At 33.8% G+C, this 23,643-nt stretch overlaps 1 long non-coding RNA gene and 1 other non-coding gene across 2 annotated transcripts; both read right to left on the reverse strand.

Moving 5' to 3' along the window:
* Positions 1 to 8,066: 8,066 nt before the first annotated feature.
* On the reverse strand, positions 8,067 to 8,164 carry LOC114074108. The gene has a single exon (XR_003574590.1). It is a non-coding gene; the product is annotated as a U6 spliceosomal RNA (small nuclear RNA).
* A 2,859-nt stretch (positions 8,165 to 11,023) lies between these two features.
* On the reverse strand, positions 11,024 to 13,295 carry LOC114078637. Its single transcript, XR_003580311.1, has 2 exons — positions 12,709 to 13,295; positions 11,024 to 11,981 (listed from the first exon to the last, which is right to left on the reverse strand). It is a non-coding gene; the product is annotated as an uncharacterized LOC114078637 (long non-coding RNA).
* Between the last annotated feature and the right edge of the window lie 10,348 nt (positions 13,296 to 23,643).

Below are 23,643 nucleotides of genomic sequence, written 5' to 3' on the forward strand. Positions count from 1 at the left end.
TTTTGAAAAGTTGTTATTTTTTCCAAAAGACACAACTTTCTGGATAAAATGGGTCTGAACAGATTTCACTGAACAGACATGTTCCTTGCTGAAAATGGCTATAAAAGGAAGTCAATTTTTGATTTTTTAATCACTGAAAATTTTTTCTTTCTCTGCATTTATTTTTCTCTCAAACTTTGTGACTTGTTGCTGTTCTTAAGTTCATTGAAGTTAAAGAAGTTTGAGGTACCGCTATTTCTTTAACAGGTTTAATACGTTTTATCTTGGGAGAAATTAATCCATAACCTTGGGTACAGTGAGGGGATTAAATTTCTTAAGGACACACAGTAGTTTCTGTGGACTCGGATTAATTCTTGTATTCTATATTATTTTCTGCTTCATCTTATTTCTGTTTCTGTTTATTAACTTTATAAATACAAGTTATTGTAACAATAACAATATACAAGTTATTGTAAGAATAACAAAAACACCTACAAATCAAAACAAAAATTGGAAAGGGGAAAGGGGGAAGGGGTTGGTCCATTTAGCTGCTGTTGCAAAGTTGTTTGGGTTGGACTTTTTGGTGGTTGGTGAAATGGATTTGGTGTGGGTGTTTCAGTAGGCATTTTGGTCGGAAAAGGTGGTGGAATTTCGGAGAGAATGGTGAAATGGGCTGGTTTCTGGTGGTCCCCCATTGTGAGAGAGAGGGAGGTTTGGTGGGTGTGGTGGATATCTGGTTGTTCAAAGGCAGTGAGGAAGAATAAGAGAATAAGGTGACTGGAAGCTGGTCTATCGGAGAACATAAAAAAGAAAAGGGGTTTTGGGTGGTGGACTCGTCGGATTCCGATAGAACTTCGGCGATTTATCGAAAAAAATAACAAACAATAAAAGAATACTCTTTGAAGCCTACAAATCTAAAATTAAATCCTAAAATTTATCCACCACCAAAAATCTAATGGACCAACTATTTCATATATAGGGAGTTGAAAACTATGGGCTCAAGTTATTGGCTTGAGGTTGTGATCCAAAAATTGTCGATTGATAAGATAATGTATGTAAATTGTATACGAATTTGAATGAATTTTCTAGACTGGGCAGGATATCAAAATGAATATTAACAATGTAACAGAGAAAAAATGAATATGAAAAATGTAATAAACGTAATCAATTATATGTAAAAAATGCAATACAGAAATACTAATTTTATTAAAAAATGAACAAATATTTGAACATCTGTCTTTGACAAAATAATTTTAACATAACAATCAATAAAAATTTTAATACTTTGAGAAAGAGGATGATTATCAACAAACTGTATCATAATGACAAAAACATGTATTTTGAACTACTTAAAATAAAATACGAAAAATGTATTAATTTTAACACTATCATACTTAAATTTGGTGTCAACAACTTGCCCCTTTGTTTGATTAGGATCGATGAAAGAGATCTAGTCAAACAAAGTTGATGAATCAAAATTTGGTTTGATAAACTTTGAACAAAAAATTATACGTTAGTAGAGGTTTTGAGCAAGACTCCACGTCCATCGACTAGGCTGAAAATAATAAACAAAATACAGATATTTATTGTAAATTGAGAATGTTCACATACCTTCGATGTTACTTGCAAAAATTCACAATGAAGGTGGTGTACCTTTTTGAAAGATGGATGATGCAAATAACATGTCACTTTGAACGAGGTGACAACACAACGCGTCTCTTTGAAAGGTGGACGGCCCAATTTAAACATAATATATCATTTTGAATGAGGTGACAACCCAATATGTCTCCTTTAAAGGCGGACGACCCAATTTGAAAATAACATTTCACTTTGAACGAGGTGACAACCCAACGTGTATCTTTGAAAGGCGGACAATCCAACTTGAACTTAACATGTCACTTTGAACGAGGTGACAACCCAACGTGTCTCTTTGAAAGGCGGACAATCCAACTTGAACTTAACATGTCACTTCGAACGAGGTGACAATCCATCTTAAATATAATTTGTCACTTTGAACGAGGTGACAGCCTAACTTGTTTTTTTCAAAGGTGGACGATCCAACTTGAATATAACACGCCACTTTGAACAAGGTGACAACCCAACGTGTCTCTTTGAAAGGCAGACGACCCAACTTGAACTTAACATGTCCCTTTGAACGAGGTGAAAACCCAATGTGTCTCTTTGAAAGGAGGACGACCTAATTTGAAAATAACGTGTCACTTTAAATAAGGTGACAACCCAACGTGTCTCTTTGAAAGGCATACGACGTCCCAAATTGAATTTAACATGTCACTTTGAACAAGGTGACAACCCAACGTGTCTCTTTGAAAGGCGGACGACACAACTTGAATTTAACATGTCACTTTGAACAAGGTGACAACCCAATGTGTCTCTTTGAAAAGGTGACAATCCAACTTGAATATAACATGTCATTTGAATGGATATGACAAACCAATCTTGAACTTAATGTGTCATTTGAAGGGACATGACAACTCAATCTTGAACTTCACGTGTCATTTGAAGGGAGATGACAAGTCAATCTTGAACTTAATATGAATGGTGTATCACAAAAACTGCAATAACAATGTGAGTAGCAAATATAATATAAAAGCAACATAAAACATGCAATAATGACCACATATGGACAAGGTAATTAACTGATGGGGTAATTTGAACTTAATAAAAAATTAATTTAAAATAGAAAACAAAATAAAAAGTGTCATATTGAACGGCATGACAAACCAATATAAAATAAATCATTTTATTTGAGATAACAAATTAATTTTTAAAAGATATCATTTTGAAAGGTATGACGACCTAAATTTAAAAAGATGTCATTTTGAAAGGTATGACGACTCAAATTTAAGAAGATGTCATTTTGAAGGGATGACTATCGAAAAATAAAAAGATGTCATTTTGAAGGGTATGACTACCGAAAAATAAAAAGATGTCATTTTGAAGGGTATGACTATCAAAGTGCAGTTTGAACTTTGAAACGGTCCACAAGTTATTTGGAAAAATATGATGATAAAAATTAAAATGATGTCAGTTTGAAGGATATGACGACCCAAATTAAAAAACATATCACTTTGAGGGGTATGACTACCAAAAATAAAAAGATATCATTTTGAAGGATATGACAACCGAAAAATAAAAAGGTACATGACAATCCAAAATATAATTTTAAGTATGAAACAGTTCACAAAGTGACTTTTTGACAAATATGGGGCATAAATTTAAAATGATGTCAGTTTGAAAGATATGAAGACCCAAATTTAACAGATGTCATTTTGAAGGGTATGACTACCGAAAAATAAAAAAAAATGTCATTTTGAATGGTATGACTACAAAAATTGAAATTTGAACTTTGAAACAATCCACAAAGTTATTTGAACGAATATCAACAATGAAACAATCCACAAAGTTGTTAGGGAAAAATAACAATAATGAAACAATCCATGAAGTTTTTTGGACAAATAACAATAATGAAACAGTCCACAAAGTTGGTATGGACAAATATTGAAAAGTGGATTTCAACTCATTTTTTTATTTTATGAACAATGAAACATATTTTAACTTGGTTGGCGCCAACAAAAGTATTGCACAAAAATTTCTTGCAATTCTTTATCTTTCAACTGAGATTGTGTCACTACCCAAAAATGAACGTGATGGCACTCGTTTTATCCCAACAAGACAAGTCATCTAAAACTCAACCATTATAATAAACTGCAGAAATAAAATATAAGTAACTTAATAAAAAACCCAAAACCTGGTAGTCACGTGTACAAGCCTCTAAAGTATTACAATTGATTCAAAAGAAAAACTCAAGTCTCAAATGAACTTGTTTCTAGAATAGAACAAGATCATAATTAAGGAGAAGAAACTCTGCTGAGATGGAAACAGCTACTTCACAAATCTCCAAGAAGCCTCGAAAAAGAAGAGAATGACAAGTACAATAAATATCCAGGCTCATAACCTACAAAAATTTGTAGAAGCAAGGGATGAGTACCAAACCACACGGTACACAGCAAGTAAACCTCTAAAAACAAGCTAAGGGGATGAAATACGGGTACTCCTACCACCCCCAATCGAACCTCCACAACTACAACATGCATTAGAATCAATCCAACCTAACAACTCATAGTTTACATAGCACGTAGCTCAACAACAACACTTGGACAAATTACATATCCTCAACAACAACCCTTCAACAAATTACATATCCTCAACAACAATACTTCAACAATTACATAACCTCAATAAAAAGCTCAATATTGACCAATCACAAGTTCCGCAGAAAGGCAATCAGAAGATTAGCAAAACACGATATCAAGTTCACTAATGATAAGTATGTGCAATGCAATGGAATTCAATGTCAAGTATAATGATGCATGTCTAACCTAGTGATACACACCCGCTATCTCTCAGTCCGGGACCCATGGGGGACATATCTGTCCATGCATCTATCGCGGCGCACGACACGGCCCTCGATAATAGTAAGCATCGCGGCGCGCGATACGTCCCTTGAAATATAGTATCCATCGCGGCGCGCTATACGTCTCTCGAAATGGTACATCCTCTTAAGTACCCATTCTTTCTCAATGCACATAACACTTGTCACGACCAATGCCTCAGAATAATGCAGATGACAAGTTCACACAAATAATGAGGAGATGACCATTTTCATAACATCGCACAGTTCACAATCACACAAACATGAAGTCACATCAACAATGATTCAATAAGCCTTCAACCATTTCTAAACACATTACACATAAACAATTAATCACATTGCCTTTTGTTATCCCTTTTTTTTCATCATTAGAATTAATCAATGTGGACAAGTCAACCCATTACCAATCCCGTTACACCCAAACATATACCACAAGGAAATACACGCATTTCATACACTTAACAAGAGTTTAGAAATCCACTTGCCTAAATCAAATAAGAATTTACTATGGAACTTGAGCCTTTCCTTTTTGTTAAACTTCCAACTCAAAGCAATCTAGTCAAATAATTAACCACAATAAGATTTCAAAACTAACAACACCCATGTTACTATAGGTCTAACCTAGACCCAAAAACTCATGCCAGTTCTTTAATCAAATTAACATGTAAAATTCTCATATTTCCAAATTTCAAGTGTAGGGTTAAATCTCAATTTCTATAATATCATAAATCTAATATTTATATAATGTAATACACCTAATATTTAATTACCTATTTTAATATAACAAAACTTGAATATAGTATAAGAACTTTCAGAAGGTTTCAAAATTCAAGCCAATTACACGAATTGGCTCCTAAACCACGCAGACCTTGTTAAATCCATAGACATTCTTTATGCAGAATGTCATATTTAAGTATTGATACCATACACTTTCAATAATTGGACCAAGCATTAGCATCACTAACTTTTCATTATTAACGTGAACAAAATAAAATAATTCTACTAATAACAAGTAATAATCATAATTTTGCTCAACTCATTTAAATACCTTCTTATTTGTTCCTTTCTCTACAGTTTATTACAAAGTCAATTCTAATATATATATTATTACTCCTCCTCACTGACACATTACTCTAGATTCATAAATCAACTCTAACCTAACATTTTTTATGAAATATATAATATAATTGCTAGTACTCTTATTCATTACCCACACAAAATAATGTAATGTTGGTTTATTTCATACATGATCATCCATATGGTGAACAAAATAAGATAAATTTAGAGTTTACTTGGAAGTTTTTGTTTTCCCCAATAGCGTGAGACAATAGGTCTGGTCAGGTTTTTTTTCTTTTTCTCTTTGAATAATAATAATTAACAGAGTTAAATCTAAGTTAACATATTTCAAAATATATGGGCCGAGTGGAATAGGGTATTTATAAACATAGCCCATTAGCTACCCATTAAGTTGATACTCTAGAATTATCTATCAATTAAATTATCATAGTTATCGAATAGTTTAAAATTTTCAAAATCACTTCCCTAATTGATCAAAAGTGACTTAGAATAACTATCGAGAAAGGTAAAAAAATGGAAAACAAAATACAAAAATGACCTTTCAAGTCATTACAATATCCACCACTAAAACCCATCTTCGTCCTCGAACATAAAGAAGAAAAAAGAAGAATAACCATGTTACCAAAAGCCTGAGGTATGATCTTTCAAAGTCACTATTTATCTTTCTAAGTGAGTTCTTTAAGACCATTTCATCAAGAACAGTATGAACTGTCACTGGACCACAACACAACCATCAATATGACTCTTTTCTCACATAACCATGATAACGTTCTGAATCAATGTCGTCTACAACTAGAAGATAACCGACCAACAAATACTCATAAATCACAAATTATCACAGATCTTATCAAGATTCCTTCTCACAACACATTCTTTCATAGAACTTAAGTTATAAAAAAATCAGATCTTAAGACATAGGGTACCAATCAAAGGGAGAATCAAACTTATCTAACTCAAAGAACAACAAGATTAGGTAAACAACCAACAAGTTGTACGCTCTAGGATGCAAAACCTTCAACAACACTATTGGATAACAGTAACTGTCAACGAAAGCTCTTCTATAAGTTATCTTAAGCAAGGTTGTGCATGTAGAATCACTAGTATCCTTCGACTATCTCAAACAACACGAAATCTTCATAACTGAAATCAACAAATACAACCAAGTATGCAACCTTACCAGGAGGAAATCACAGGATCGGTACACCCGATCCACCACTAGGAACTCACCCATAGAAGCAAAAATACACACGAATGTGAAAAGTGAATCATACTCTAAACCATATCCAGAATGAAGTAGTTGGTCACATAAGAATATATAGAGCAAGGTCGAATACCACAAGATACTTCTTCCATAGTACCCATATAAATAAAATTCTATTTATGTGACTCGATCTCTCAATTTAATTTTTTAATTTTTTTTTTGCTACCAACAATCAACCAAATTGAACCCCATTACAACATTACAAATACTAGATTCATCGAATCCCACATACACCTCACAGTACTCCATTGAATCTAACACTCTTAATACCAACAAATATCATTACTACACCAGTCATTTACCTTACTCTCAAACTGTCACTAGTATCAATGTATTCTTATCAAATACATTATCGCCTCAAAAATTTTTAAATTATGGCGATCTCTCTTTCTAAATAAGCATTTTATGACAGATACGGGTCCCTCCCAAGGCTTACACTAGTTTCAAATCTAAAAGTATGTTCCACGTAAGCTTTTCAGATGTTCAAATTTAAACTAACATTCAGAACCATCATATACATCATACAAACACTTAAGAAATTCTTGGTCGCTCCAATAATTTTGTATACTATAAGCTCATAACCCCTACTCACCATCAAATGCCTATGTAACACATCATGACAACTTGTATCATCCCATCAATAAAGTAGTTTAAATTTCCTCGAAATCCCCATTAATCATGTAAAATTGTAGGTCAACACCGTTGAACATTAATAAGTTACCTATGATAATTTGAACAATCTAGCTCGACATAACCACATATAATCTTCCCCACATCATTACTTGTCACCCAAACAAAAATCAATCTTTAGAAAAGGTGATGATAATTCCTAGTAAGTCTTTACTTTTTCATATCTCACAATCATATCTAAACTCATAGATAAAAAAAATCAATAAATTCTTCAACTACAAACCAAGGGCTTATACGAGAGGTCTTATTCCTTCATTTTTCTTAATTTTTTCCCATTACATAAATTTATAATACCTTGAACTCTTCAATACATCAAAATTTTGTTCGTTTATTTATTTATTTATTTATTTTTGCTAACTTACTTACAAATCTTATTCTTTGTCCAACAACCCATGACATTTTTACCTTATCCTCTAAATAAAAAATTTAACTAAAACCATTCCTTTGGTATAACAATCAAAAGTAACCAATTTACTACTCAAATTCTTTTTTATAGTCTTCCCAATGCTTTATACCCAACGTGATTCATCATTCTCACCTTACCAATTCATACCTTGAAAAATCACACAACCACAAACCTAAATTCACCATGAAAAACTTGAATTTTGAATCCAGCTGTGTAACTCAATTTGTGTGTGTCGTCCTTAACCAGGGGCCATGCTAATCTTCTAAGTATTGTTCCAATTTTATCAGATGTCCTATACCACTCAGCCCATATATTTTGAAATATGTTAAGTGAGATTTAACTCTGTTAATTATTATTATTATTCAAAGAGAGAAAAAGAAAAAAAAATTGACCAAACCTATTGTCTCACGCTATTGGGGAAAACAAAAAATACAAAAATGACCTTTCAAGTCATTACAGATTGATTTCGAGGAATTCCTATAGATTCAAGTGGTACATCAAATGTACTTAAGTAACGACAAGATTTGTTCATCTTGCTTCATACAAAGTCTTTGAACTAGACCTAACATCATGTTTCAAGTGACCTCACAAGAAAGAAATTTTCAATTTGCGCACATTTAAATGTTTTGATTTGGGAGCATATGAAAAAACACACTCCCACTCAGAATAATGTTCAACGCATGCAGTTGTGATACCATATGCTTGACCTTCATGTAAATCTCCACTAACGTGAGAACATTTGAATTGAAATCATGTAGGGATTGTTAATAGCTTGTAATGTAGGATTAGGGACGGGTAGGATAGTTATTTGGGATAAAAGTGACTTATTACCTTCTTGAGCATTGCACTAAATAGATGCTTTCAACATTTGTTACACTTTTGGCTTTTGATTATCTTTATTATCCCTTCCTTTTGCACTTTTGACTAAACTTTGTTTCTCTGAATTTTTCCTTTTTTGAGTTTTCTCCTTTTTGTTTGGATTGTTTTTATTCTTTTCTTGAAATTCTGCTTGCTTGAACTTGTGGGAAATTTTAAACTTTTCTTTTTTTTCATCTTTTGAAGTCATTCTTTGTTTTCTTGACTTTCAGGGACTTTGATAACTTTTGTATTTAACAAATTTGAACTTTGAATCTTCTTTTGTAACTTGCACGTCTTTAGTGCGCTCAAGAAAGTTTGACAAAAAGAGAATAGTGCGTGTAAATACTCAGAAAAGGTATATGCTAAGATGTGCTTGTCCAAAGAAAAGGCTTAAGGCTCAAAGTAGAACACACTAAGGATTTATGTCATTTGGTAGGCTTTGAAAGGCTAAAATGGGTTAAAGGAGGCCTACAATCATTTTTCAAATCAAACATTACTCAGTAATTTGCCTCAATTATATTTAGGCCAAATTCTAGATCAACAATGCAAAACAATTGAATTTAATTCAAAACATTCCACATAATGCACAACAATGAATCTAGTTTTGTTCTAATCTTGAGTTTATGCAAGAGAATTTACAAGTGTAATGAAAGTATCAATGGGAGCTACCAAAAGAATCTATGGTTTAACAAGAAGTTAATCTTCTCAATTGTACAAATTATTTTTCACATGCACACTTGAACTGTGTTCGCACCAACCAAGTCAAAAGTAATTTCAAAAGTATAAACGTTAAAAGAATAAAAACTAAAAAAAAAATCTTTTGAATAAAGAATATCGAACCCAATAAGGCTTGCCTATGTATCTCATTGATGAGAATCAGGTCAGCCTAGTTCTTCCAGATATAACATAAAATATATATACAACAAATGAATTTTTGAAAAGAAAATAATGAGAAGAAAAATGAACGAGCTACAGTGAAAGGAGGGCAACCCAAATTTAACAAAAATATTTTTTTTACTATTGAAAGAAAATTTTACAAGGATAAAAAAAATTAGTGAGTCACATTTAAGGGCGGACCACCTAAATTTAACAAAAAGTAACAAAAATAAAATAAGAAATAATAAGTCACTTCAAAGGGTGGATTACCAAATTTAACAAAAACTAACAAAAATAAAATTAACAATTAATGAGTCACATTAAAGGGCGGACCACCCAAACTTAATAATTTTTTTATTAAAGAAAAAAAAGTAAAAAAAAAGAGTCACATTGAAGGGTAGAAAACCTAGCTTAAAAAAAGTCAATGAAAACAATATTTTTTAGTGTTTATACGATAAATAAAAATAAAAAATAGACAATGAATATGACATCACGTACAAAAATTAATGCAAAATATACAAAATAACTCGGAGTGAGACTTAATAAAATCTGTAGTCTGTGTACAAGCTTGGTGAAAATTTTGAGGACATTCCTTAAAAATTTTGCCCCTATTTCAGCTTCAACAAACCTCTGGTATTTAACAATTATTTTCATTGTAAAATTTTTGGAGACTTCCACAAAATTTTTGTCCAGTTTATGTTTTAAAAAATTCGAAAGCTTACGGGGAAGATGAACGAGCCCTTATGGCGCCTACGTATCCCGTTAAAGCAGGAATCATGTCAAACGTAGTTCCAAAAGATTGTAACTCGGATACAGAATGGATTGAGATTATGAATGTTCTAAAACTAGTTGACCAAGCGTGATTTTGAATGACAGGGAGCTCAAGCGGACAACTTAGAGTGTAACTCACGACAACCATTGGACGCATGACGAACCAATAAATTGCTGATCATTTTGAAAAATGGTAGAGTATAAAAAAGTCCGGTCTACGGTTCCGCAAAATCATTCTTTAATATACTATACATATATGTTGAAAAATGTCATTAATGCAATGACAATATACAATAAATAATGAATGAATACTAAGTACAATATGCAAATGATCAACAAAAAATACAAGATATAATGAACAACACAATAAAAAAATAATATCCTCAATTTGAAAAAATGAACCCATAATGGTTAGAACATCTATATACCCACTGAAGTCGCCATTCTGTTGAGCTCCTTTGAAATGGAGCAACGTCACGGTAACTCAATTTAAAAAAAATTAAGTTAACAGAATTTTAAAACAGGTAAAAGGGAAAAGGGTTAAAGGAGTTTAAAGGAAAAAGGGAGTCGACACCTAATTTTTTAGGAAAAACTAGGAAACCAATTAATAAATTACCTTGAAAGAAAGTCTACTGAACCAATTTATTCTAGGTAAGGGATTCAAATTATTTCGAAGGGAAGGAGTTAGGCACCCTTCGAAATCCACAAGTGTGGGTCCCGGCTGAATTCATTTTTTCAAATGAGGAGGAGATAATAATAAATACAAGTAATATAAATATGCAATATACACAAGTAACAAAATAAAATAATATCATAAGAAACGGCCTAAGGTTTGTCTAACGTCAATTTTACATAATAATGAATAAAAATATAATTTGAGTTCTTCGAATAGCTTCAATGGGAAGCAACTCTGTGAACCTGTAAAGACACTTAGTAAAACTGTTAGTAATAAATAAATATGAGTAAAAATAAATAAATCAATTAATAACTTAAAAATAAAGATCTGTCTTATTAACATGGGAGGCCTTGGGTATCGACGGTAATTTCATCATCGGTCAATTTTAACAAATAAAAATATAAATATAAACTAAATTTCCGTCTTTTAACATTAGGGAAGCCTCTAAATACCGACGGATAGTTTTTCATTGGACATTTAACAATTTTAACAAACAAGTTATATGAACTTAAACTAAAAATTTTTGTCTTTTAATATTGGCGAGGCCTCCAAAATTGACAGAGAGTTTTTTCATTGGCCAGTTTCAACAAAACAAATAATATAAACATAAGCTAAATTTTCATCTATTAAGATGAGGAGGCCTCCAAAACTGACGGAGAAATTTTCTTATTGGCCAATTTTACTTATTTTCAAATTAATTCACTCATATAAGAACAAAATCAACCGACAATCACAATTAGCACTAAAATGAGTGAAGAACTCAAACAACAATAGGACAAAGTTGTATGGGAAGCCGCGGTCGAACTCAAATTCTGGAAATAAGTCGGGGCCCTTTTACCAAGTCTACCAGATAGAAGATGATAGAGGGCCAACTATCGTTGCCTTGCACAAGACGGTGCCCTTTCACTTCGAGTTCCTTCTTTCGTAGTCAAATCTGATGAAAAAATAACATCATAAAGTTGGCAAAAAATAAAATAAAATAATGGAATAAGGTAAAATAAACACATAATTAAATTATAACTATAACTCAAAAATTGGCAACAATCGAAAAGAGTAACATTAGAATTTGTTATCATTAAAACAATGAAAATAAATGCTAAAATACCATCAGAATCCATAAATCATATTAGAAATTTTATACTAGTCACACACAACATTTAAACAATCAAAAAATAAGCTTAAAATATCAAAACATTATACATCAGATTTTATTTTTTATTTTTTTAAAAAATGAAACAGTATTAACAAAATAAAAATGAATAAACTCATCAATAACTAAACACATTTACCTATTATGGGAACATTAACCAAAAATGAATCATATTCAACTAACCACTAATTTCTCATAATAATAATAATAACATAAACTAAAAAGAACAACAGCAAAACAAACATACAAAAAAGGTTAACCAAAGTGATAAGAAACATAAATAAATAAAGGTGAATCCTCACATGAACTAATTCCACTAAAATCCATAACATTCCAACAAAAATTGCTAAAACAATTGAAAGGAAAACAACCCCCAAACACATAAATATTATAGCACAATAGGATATGTAATAGTAAACAAAAAGATTCAAATAGACTAGATCAACATACAAACATAGAATAACAAATTATATGAAATGACAACAAAAAATGAAAAATATAATTTATTTACCATCTTATTTTGCCCAAAGAAGGAGCTCACTGGTTTGTTCAGTTATTGATGTTGTTGTTCGCTGGTAACTTGGAGCTTTGCTCCAGTTGTGCTCGCTTCGCCGGAGTTACTGGTGAAAACACCTACAAATCCAAACAAAAATAAAAAAGGGGAAAGGAGAAGGGACTGGTCCGTTTAGCTGCTGTTACAAAGTGCCTTGGGTTGGATTTTTTGGTGGTTGGTGAAATGGATTTGGTGTGGCTGTCACAATAGTATTTTTTGGTTGGAAAATGTGGTTGAATTTCGGAGAGAATGGTGAAATGGGCTGGTTTCTGGTGGTCCCCAGTCGTGAGAGAGAGGGAGGTTTTGTGGGTGTGGTGGAAATCTGGTGGTTCAAAGGAAGTGAGGAAGAATAAGAGAATAAGGTGACCGGAAGTTGGTCTGTCGGAGAATAAAAAAAGGAAAAGGGGTTTTGGGTGGTGGACTCGTCACATTTCGACAGAACTCCGGTGACTTGCCCGATAAAATAACAAACAATAAAAGAATACATTTTGAAGCTTAAAAATCTAAAAAATAAATCCTAAAATTTATCCACCACCAAAAACCTAATGGACCAACTATTTCATATAGAGAGAGTAGAAAACTATGGGCCCAAGTTATGGCCTTGAGGTTGTGATCCAAAAATTATCGATTGATAAGGTATATGTGTATGTAAATTGTATACGAATTTGAATAATTTTTTTAGACTGCGCAGAATATCAAAATGAATATTAACAATGTAACAGAGAAAAAATGAATATGAAAAATGTAATAAATGTAACCAATTACATGTAAAAAATATAATTAAACAGAAATAATAATTTTATAAAAAATGAACAAATATTTGAACGTCTGGCTGTGACAAAATAATTTAAACATAACAATCAATAAAAATCCTAATACTTTGAGAAAAAAGATGATTGTAAACAAACTTAATTAAAATAACAAAAACATGTATTTTGAACTATTTAAAATAAAATACTCAAAATGTATTAATTTTAAAACTATCAGACCGAAATGTATTAATTTTAAAACTATCAGACCGAAATTTGATGTCAACAAGGACGAGCGATTCACACTACCTTTTTGCTGCCCGGAATTATTCCCTGTCTTAGCTTTCTTATTTTTGAACTCTTCCATATCTGTCAACTTCTCCTCCTCAACTTGTTGCTGCACATAAACCATCAACCATGATATGTCCATGTCACGTATAAGCTTTGTTGCCCTGCCCACTTTGCTGGATGAACGTCACAACCTAGCAACAAACAAGTTCATTTTACTCCTCATGTACATAACCATTTCCATAACAAGATATTTGGGTGAACTTCAACCCATACTCATGCACACTTAGAGAATCCTACTTAAGAATAAGAAATTGTAATGACCCTAAAATATAATAGGATAAAGTAGAGCTTCACATGTGTTTCATGAGTTCGTTAACTCGTATAAATGATTAAAAATTACTTTAGAGGTTATTTTGGTAATTTTAGAAGTACAACGTTGAGAAACTTCCATGACGTTCGGAAACTAACCATTTGAGTGCTAATGTGTTCTATAGTGTTGTTATTGGATTGGTGTGTTGTTTGGAGTCTAAAACTTGTAAAGGAGACCCTAGTACCTAGATTAACATTTGTAGGAATAAAACGTCTTCTTAAGACCCCCAAGGACAACCATAAGAGTCTTTGAGGAGAACCCAAACTTTTGGAAAAAAACTGTCAAAACAGCTTGAGTTACGGCCATGACCTATGCCCCTTGACTCAAGTGACACCCCATAATACAAGGGCGCAGGTACATACTTAGCCTGTGGAGGTTTGGCCTCCATTTAGGAGGTTCTGACCAGGCCTACGAAGTGCAGGACGGCCCATCACTCTACCTATGGTCCGTAAGTGGAGGTCTCGTAGGTGATAGTTGTTTTACTAGTGCAATTCGGCCAAGCCAAGGGCAGTTATTTTATGTGTTTTAAGGTATTTTAGGTTTGTTAAAACAATTAAACCTCTATTTAGAATCTATCTTCAAAATCAAAACTCCTCTCCCAAAGAGTCCAAGCTAGAAGAGGAGATTTCAAGTGCTTACTTCTTCGATTTTTCTGGGCTTTCAACTATTAAGGTATGGTGATCCTTTATATAGGACAAGTTCTACCCTAGAGTCAATATCAAAATACTTTTCAAGTTCCCAAATATTGTGAAAACCCTGATTCTTACTCAAACTCATGGGTTCTTGCATCAAACGTTTTAAATTAGTAAACTATGATTATATTGATTTTTAATTGATTCTTTTAAGGTGAAAAACTCCATAAACCCATGATTTGACTTAATATTTAAAGTTTGCTTATAAAGTGGGTCTTATGACTATGAGTGGATATTGTTGAAACTGTGTTTAGATTATATTGTATTTTTCATATCTATTGTTATATATACCTATTATATGATGAATTGATGGAGACTTGAGTAATGGTGATTATGGCTTGAATGAAGGGTGAGTTAATATAATTCTCTTGTTATATTGAAATTGTTCTTGTATGGTTTGATATAATTATGGTGGAGGTGTTTACTTATTGTATATGTATTGTGATCATGGCCTTAAAAGCACTATATGGTGAATTGGAGTATTATAATGTTAAGGTATATATGAAGGTATAATGTGAAGGTGTTCATGTGATCTCAAGGAGATATTGTATAAAGTGTTGTTGTATTGTGATTTGAAGTATGATCCTCTCTTAATGCTCATAAGTGATGATGTTAGAATGTGAAGGGTCTCTATATATTATGTTGTATCTTGATTCGTAGACTTAGGATCCCTTTCTTGATGCATGAAAGATGTTGAATGTGATCTCTTGATTTGGTGGTATTAGGTATACTTTTCTTGAGTAATAAATGAATGAATGTCTATAATTAGTAAACCTAAGTATGGTGCCCTTTCTATGAATGATTAACGAGGCTTCTAGGCTATCTCTTGAACTGGTAGACCTAAGTATGGTGCCCCTATTTGACGAGTTTAGATCCCTAGGTGAATGGAAAACCTTGAAACGATAGACATTATGATGGTGCCTCATTCTTATGTGAAATGACAAATTTAGAGATGGTGGCAGAAATGGTAGAAACCTTCTCTAAAAAGTCAAAGAGCTATCCTTATTGAACCTTGATCAGAAGATGTAGAATAGTGCCCTTCTTGGTAGATGTACTATGGGTCGGTAGACCTAGTGATGGTGCCCTCTTTAGTACATACATGTGAATGAAAACTCTATGAGAACTAATGCTAGCACCGAGTGGATATGGTTAAGACAGTGTCTCTTCCCGCAGAAATGGCAAAGAGTCCAATGAACCTCTTTGGATATCCCTTAAACGATTTGCCTATATGGGTTGCTTATATATTCTACCTTTGGCAAGTACAACACCTCCATGGTGTGGGTCTTATGAAACCAGATTCTTTACCTAGCTAGTGTGGTCTATGTCGGTTAATGCCTATTCCCATCATGTGGGATGTGCACTTTATTTATTGAATAGATTCTACAAAGTGTAGGAAGTAGTATGGGATGCTATCTACATATGGAACTAGTAGGCTTTGAAGATGCTAAAGTGAGTTCCCTAAGTCTTTAAAGACTATTAGGTGAAGTCCCCTAAATGCATGAATGTCTCTTTAAATGTCTATATTAATCAATGTTGACTTATTGGGTTATATTGGAAATAAAAGGCCTCTATCTTTGGTGGTCTTAAGGAATACTTAGGTGTGTATGAATATGTTGTATGGGCGGCCACTTAATGTATTAATTAGGTGGGTCTTAGGATAACCTTAGATGGAGTGTCTAAAATGATGAAATGGGTTAGTTGATGAATATGGCCATGCCTTATATTGTAGTATTCTCTTATATGTGAATTTCTACTTGTACCATGATCCTCATACTTGTCTTATGATGTTTTCACCAAAATAGCATGAAATGTTTATATCTCAAATGAATGTCCTCTTTTAGCATGTTTTTGATTGGTAATTATACTTAGTGAAAATTTGTAGTAACAACATTTTCTTCATCTTTTTATACCAAGTGTAGGTGGTGGACGCTAAAAGATACTTTATAGACTGAAGTACCTTCATTTTCTATCTTCAAGCTTTGGTATGTCCTCAAATATTCGAGGACACTTGTCGTAGGAGTTTTTCTTAAATCTCATGTAATAGACTTCTAATAGTTTTTTTCAATTGTAAAGGGTCGTGTCTGTATAATGTTGAGACGTGTCTAAGTTTGCTATGTTGAGGCTTAGTATTCCATCATTTTATAAATGAGTCTCCATTGTTGACTCTATTGAGAAAAGTTTTAGTTATGAAATATTTTTATGCATATACGATGAATGAAATGTTAAGGGATTGTATAAGTCCTCTCCGAGGTCGAGTACGCTGTATTACGACTTGGGGGTTCTCTCGGGTTGTGATACACTTGGTATCAGAGCACAAAGTTTTGGAAATTGTCTCTAGTTTCAAAGTCTCGCAAGACACGTCTAGTAGAGTCTTATCAATCGGTATGAGTCGCGACACATCTATGAGAAAGAGGCTATAGGACGTTAGAAGTTACACTTCTTTCATATTCTTTAAGTTGTGCCTTAGAGTTGTTTTTTATAAGTGTCTCTTCCAAATCCTTCTCTTTTTCTTATAGGATATGAATACGTGAGCAATACCCATAAGGAGAGTGGAAGAGGCGATTGCTAATGATGATATTCCTTTTTAGGTCCCCAAGATGGACATGCTCACCACGGTAATCAAGAGAATGAGGTTTAGGTGGTTTCTCTAGACATGACCAATCAAGAAATTAGGGAGACTTCCCCAATTCTGACCCAAGCTATGACGACCCAAGCAAGTAGAGATGTGGGGCCTAGGATGAAAATTAATGAGAGTACCCTAAGTTCAAGGTTGAGAGACTTCATAAGGATTAATCCTCCTATATTTCTTGGCTCTAGAGTGGGAGAAGATCCCAAAGCATTCATGGATGAAGTTTATAAGATAGTACATGCTATGGGTGTCTCTTATAGGAAGAAGGCAGAGTTGGCTTACTACTAATTGAAGGAGGTTTCTCAAGTATGGTTCACTCAATGGAGACAAAATAGGCCTGTCGGAACGGGTCCTATAGAATGGGAAAAATTTAAGAAAGTGTTTCTTGGTAAGTACTTTCCCCCTGAGAAGAGAGAAGCTAAGGTTGAGGAGTTTATAAACCTTAAACAAGGTAATATGAGTGTGTAGGAGTACTCCTTGAAGTTTACCTTGTTGTTTAAATATGCTCCATACTTGGTGTCTAACCTTAGAGATGAAATGAGTAGGTTTGTGACCGGTGTTTCTGACCTTGTGAATGATTAGTGCCCTACGACAATGCTCCATGATGACATGAAAATTTCTAGGCTTATGGTGTATGCTCAATCCATTGAGGATTCTAATCTTAAATGGAGGGGTAGAGATGTGAAGAGGGATAGATCCGATGAGCAAGGTCAACCTAAGTTTCAAAAGAGAGCTCTAAATCAAGATTCTTCTAGTGCTTCTAAGTCTAGACAAGGGAAGGGTAGTGATTCTCAATTTTCTAAACCTACTTGCACCACATGTGGTAGAAGGAACTATCGGAAATGTCTAGCCGGTACTAATGAGTGCTACGGGTGTGGGAAGAATTATCACAAGGTGAGAGATTGTCCTACCCTTATGGCTAGAGCAAGGGAGGCCAAGCAAACTCCTCAAAGTGGCCCTGATCTTAATGATCAAAAAAAGACTCATTTCTATGCTGTCTAAGATAACATGGAAGCAAAAATCCGGATGAAGGTGACAGTAAGTTGTAATTCCTTGTCTTGTGATGACATCCTTATGTGTGATTCATGATAGCCTTGGTTGGGTTTCTCCCAAGCGGGGGATAGTTTGTTTATGGGGGGAAGTTGTTGAATGTTTTGAAGTTCTTGTCTCTTTTTATTCTTTCCTATTCAAGCTTGAGAATTAGAGCTTTCTTGTAGCATGATGCATGTGTTGGAGTCTTGTGTGAAAAATGAGTTTACATGTGTACTCCTTATGTTATGCATCTTCTTGTTGAATTCTTGTGAAAACAAAAAATGAGTTTTCATAAAGATGTGTTCCTCATGTTGATGTGCATACATGATAATTGCTTAAATATTGCATGAGTTAGAATGTTGAACATGCTTAAATATGTCCTTGAAAATGTATATGATTGTTCTTATATAAGAAATTGCATGATGTGCCTATTGATATTGAAGTAAGAATGATGAAGTGTGGATAAGGAAGTTCCTCCAATATGAAATGAGAAATGTGAAGTCTTGATGCATGATGAGTTTGTGGATGTTGTTTCTACCTTCTTGTTTTGCTTTTAGCCTTTTATGTGGAGTTGAGTTTCCTCCTAGATATGTGTATTGACTTTATTTTTGTGTAAATTATTGTGGCTGCTAGTCTTGAGTCATTACTCTTATGTATTTTAAGTGTCATTCGAGGACGAATAATTCCAAGTGCGGTAATGTAGTGACCTAAAATTCAATAGGATAAACTAGAGATTCACATGTGTGTTCATGTGTTGGTAAACTCATATAAATTATTAAAATTTAATTTACAAGTTACATTGGTATTTTTAGAAGTGAACTGTCAAGAGACGTCCATGACATTCAGAAACTAGCCGCTTGAGTGCTAGTGTGTTCTATAGTGTTGTCATTTGATTGGTGTGTTTTTGGAATATAAAACTTGTAAAGGAGACCCTAGTACCTAGATGAACATGTGTAGGGGTAAAACTTTTTGGTATAAATCTCCAAGGACCAACCTAAGGGTCCATGAGGAGGACCAAAACATTGGTCAAAAAGCTATCAAATTAGCTTGAGTTATGGCCATGACCTACGCCCCTTAACTCAAGTCACGCCCCATATGTCAAGGGCATAGGTCCATATAAGCCTGTGGAGTCTTGGTATTCATTAAGGAGGCTATGACCAGACCTAAAAAGTGTCGGACGGACCGTCACTCCACCTATGGTCCGTAGGTGGACGTCTCGTAGGTGGCACCTGTTTTTCTGGTGCAATTTGGCCAAAACAAGGGTGGTTTGGTAAATTCCACCTTTGTATAACGAAATAAAGGGGAAGTTAATTTATGTGTATTAAGGTATTTTAAGTGTGTTAAAACAATGAAACCTCCATTAAGAATTCATTTTTCAAAATCAAAACCTCTCTCCCAAAGTGTTCTCTCTAGAACACCATTGAAGCTCAAGAACAAGTTCAAGATAGAAGAAGAGATCTCAAGTTATTTATTCTTCAATTTTCATGCTCTTTCAATATTAAGGTATGATAATCCTTTATCTAGGGAAATTTCCACCCTAGAGTTAATCTCAAAATACTTTTCATGTTTCCAAAGATTGTGAAAAACCCCAATTCTTAATCAAACTCATAGGTTCTTGAATCAAATGTTCAATTGATAAACTATGATTATATTGATTGTTAATTTATGATTTTAAGGTGAAAAACTCTATGAACCCATGATATGACTAAATTCTTAAAGTTGGCTTATAAAGTGGGTTTTGTGACTATGATTGGATATTATTGAAGTTGTGTTATATTGTATGTATTGTTGATATCTATTGTTATCTATACATATTCTATGATGAATTTTTGGAGACTTGAGTAATGGTGATTATGGCTTGGATGAAGGGTAAGTTTACCTAATTCTCTTGTTATATTGGAATTGTTCTTGAATGGTTTGATCCACTTATTGTGGAGGTGTTTACTTATTGTATATGTATTGTGATCATGGTTGTGAAGGCACTATATGGTGAAGTGGAGTATTATCATGTTAAGGTATATATGAAGGTAGAATGTGAAATTGTTTATGTGATTTCAAGGAGATCTTGAATGAAGTGTTGTGGAATTGTGTTTTGAAATATGATACTCTCTTAATGCTCATAAGTGATGATGTCAGAATGTGAATGGTCTCCATATATGATGTTGTATCTTGATTGGTAGACTTAGGTTCCCTTATGCATGAAATATGTTTAATGTGGTCTCTTGACTTGGTAGGCTTAATCCTTTTCTTTAGTAATGAATGAATCAATGTCTAGAATCGGTAGAACCAAGTATGGTGCCCTTTCTATGAATGATTAATGAGGCTTCTAAGATGTCTTGAACTGGTAGACCTAAGTATGGTGCCCCTTCTCGACAAGTCTAGATTCCTAGGTGAATGAAAAACTTTAAAGTGGTAGACCTTATGATGGTTCCTCCTTCTTGTGTGAAATGATAGACTTAGATATGGTGGTACGAAATGGTAGAAACCTTATCTAAGAAAGTCAAAGATCTATCCTCAATGAACCTTAATCGGTAGACCTAGCATGGTTCGCTTCTTGGTAGAAGTATTATGGGTCGGTAGACCTAATGATGGTGCCCTATCTAGTACATTCATTTGGATGAACTACTCTATGGGGACTAAGGCAAGCACCGAGTAGATATAGTTAAGACAGTGTCACTTCTCACAGGAAAAGCAAAGAGTCCAATAAATGTCTTTGGATATCCCTTAAACCATGTTCCTACATGGGTTGCTTATAAGTACTAACCTTGGAAAGTAAACACCTTGCATAGTGTTGGGTCTTAAGACACCGGATTCTATACCTAACTTGTGGTCTATGTCTTTTATTGCCTATTTGCATCATGTGGGATGTCCACTCTAGTTATTGAATAGGTTCTACAATGTGTAAGTAGTAGTATGGGATCTTATCTACCTATGGAACGAGTAGGCTTTGAAGATGCTAAAATGAGTTTCCTAAGTCTTTAAATACTATTATGTGAAGTCCCCTAAATGCATGAATGTCTCCTTAAATGTCTATATTAACGAATGTTGACTTATTGGATTATGTTGAAAAGGAAAGGACTCTATCTTTGGTAGTCTTGAGTAACACTTAGGTGTGTAATAAGAGGTTGTATGGGTGGCCTCTTCATGTCTTTCTTAGGTGGGTCTTACGATAACCTTAGATAGAGGGTTTAAAATGATGAAATGGGTTACTTGATGAATACTGCCATGTCTATGTTATAGTAGCCTCTTAGATGTGAATGTTGACTTGTAACATGTTCCTCATACTTTTCTTATGATATTTTCACTAAAATAGCATGAAAAGTTTATCTCAAATGAATATATTCTTTTGGCTTGTTTTTGCATGGTCATCATTCTTACTGTATATTTGTACAAACATCATATTCTACATCTTTTTTCATCAAGTGTAGGTGGTGGAAACAAAAGGATCATTTCTAGATTGAAGTACTTACATTTGCTATGTTCAAGCTTTGGTATGTCTTTAAAGATTCGAGGACACTTATCTTAGGAGTTTTTCTTAAATCTCATGTAATAGACTTCTAATAGTTGTATTTCGACTGTAAAGGGTCGTGTCCCTATGATGTTGAGACGTGTCTAAGTTGGATATGGTGAGACTAGTCTTCCATCGTTTTAATAAATGAGTTTTAATTCTTGATTTTTTTAGAAAAGTTTTAATTTTGCAATATTTTTATGCCTATGCAATGAATGAAATGCTTAGGGCTTGTATAAGACCTCTTCGAGGTTTAGTATTCATGTTACAATTAGGGGGTGCTCTCAGGTCGTGATAGAAACTCCCATATGTTAGCCTCTTTCTATTCTCAGGGAAAGAAACGCCTCGAGAAAGTTTCTCAAAACAGGCCCAACTCGCAGGTGATGCATCCTCTGCTCTACCCCCTTTCCAACTGATTGAACCAAGTTTTAGAAACATTCTTCAGTTGATATGCCGCTAGCTCAACTCTCCCAATATCAGCAGCATGCATCACATCAAACACCTTTTTAAGTTTCTCAATGGAGTTCTCTAGATCCTCAGTAGTGCTTGAACCACTGAAACTTGGAGGATTCATCCTCAAGAACTCACAAATTCTTGAAGTATCAGTATCTTTTTGTCGAGATCCTCTTTGCTACCCAACTTGGTTAGTCATAGCTTGGCTCAAAATTCAGATTGCGTCACAAATTTCAGCATTTGGTGACTTCTCCTTGAGGTTGGACGTCTGGTGCACTATGTACCCCTTGCTCTTGTTTCTCAACATTTCTCCTCGCTGGACAACCTTTGACCGCTCTTCGTTGAGGTATGGTTATCTGAAACACTAGCAAGCACTAATTAGAGGGAAACTTTATAGAGATCAAACTCTAACACATGAACAGAGTATAAAAGAAGTGAGATAACTTCCTAAGTGTTGCAGCCTCCTAATTATAGATGTAGCGTGCTTTACACCAATAACTAGGACTCTACAGACACAACTTCATAGACTCTCTAGGACTCTTGAACTCTGGGCTCTCATACCAAGTTTGTCATGCCCTGAGCCTGCACTCTGGGTGGAACAGGCACTTGAAAGTCATTGCTATCCTCGAGCGGACCCTTGGCCTGACTTACTTACTGAGCGAATTACTTAAACACAAGAGATAACTCATGAAATTAACTTTAAAGTAATAACTTAGCCAAAGTGGAAACTCGTGTCTTAAACGTTTACAACTTAAATGAATAAAACTAAGGAACTAATACTATCTATCTATGAAGCGTCTTAAACAAAGAGGGATGTTAGGAAAGGACCCCCAATCACCCTAACAACTCAAAACTGGAAATCAAGAGATAAAAGATGTCCTCAGAAATGTAAGGAGGCTCAGCAATTGACTTTGAGTTGCTCACTGGATCAATGGTGCGCTGGATGCCGATCCTAGTTACCTGTGTTTGCATCATTAGATGATGAAGGCCAACTGACATCACTACATTGAATGTACGAGTATGCGAGTTGGAATTCTAAACACAACTTAAACTTGAAAATAATATGAAAGTAACACCTACCTTGGCTCTTTTCAACTCAATGAATAACTTAACTCAATCTAAAGCAATAAGACCCGTGCAATATATATATATATATATATATATATATA

The sequence above is a fragment of the Solanum pennellii genome, chromosome 9 (assembly GCF_001406875.1).
Source record: "Solanum pennellii chromosome 9, SPENNV200".
NCBI lineage: Eukaryota > Viridiplantae > Streptophyta > Magnoliopsida > Solanales > Solanaceae > Solanum > Solanum pennellii.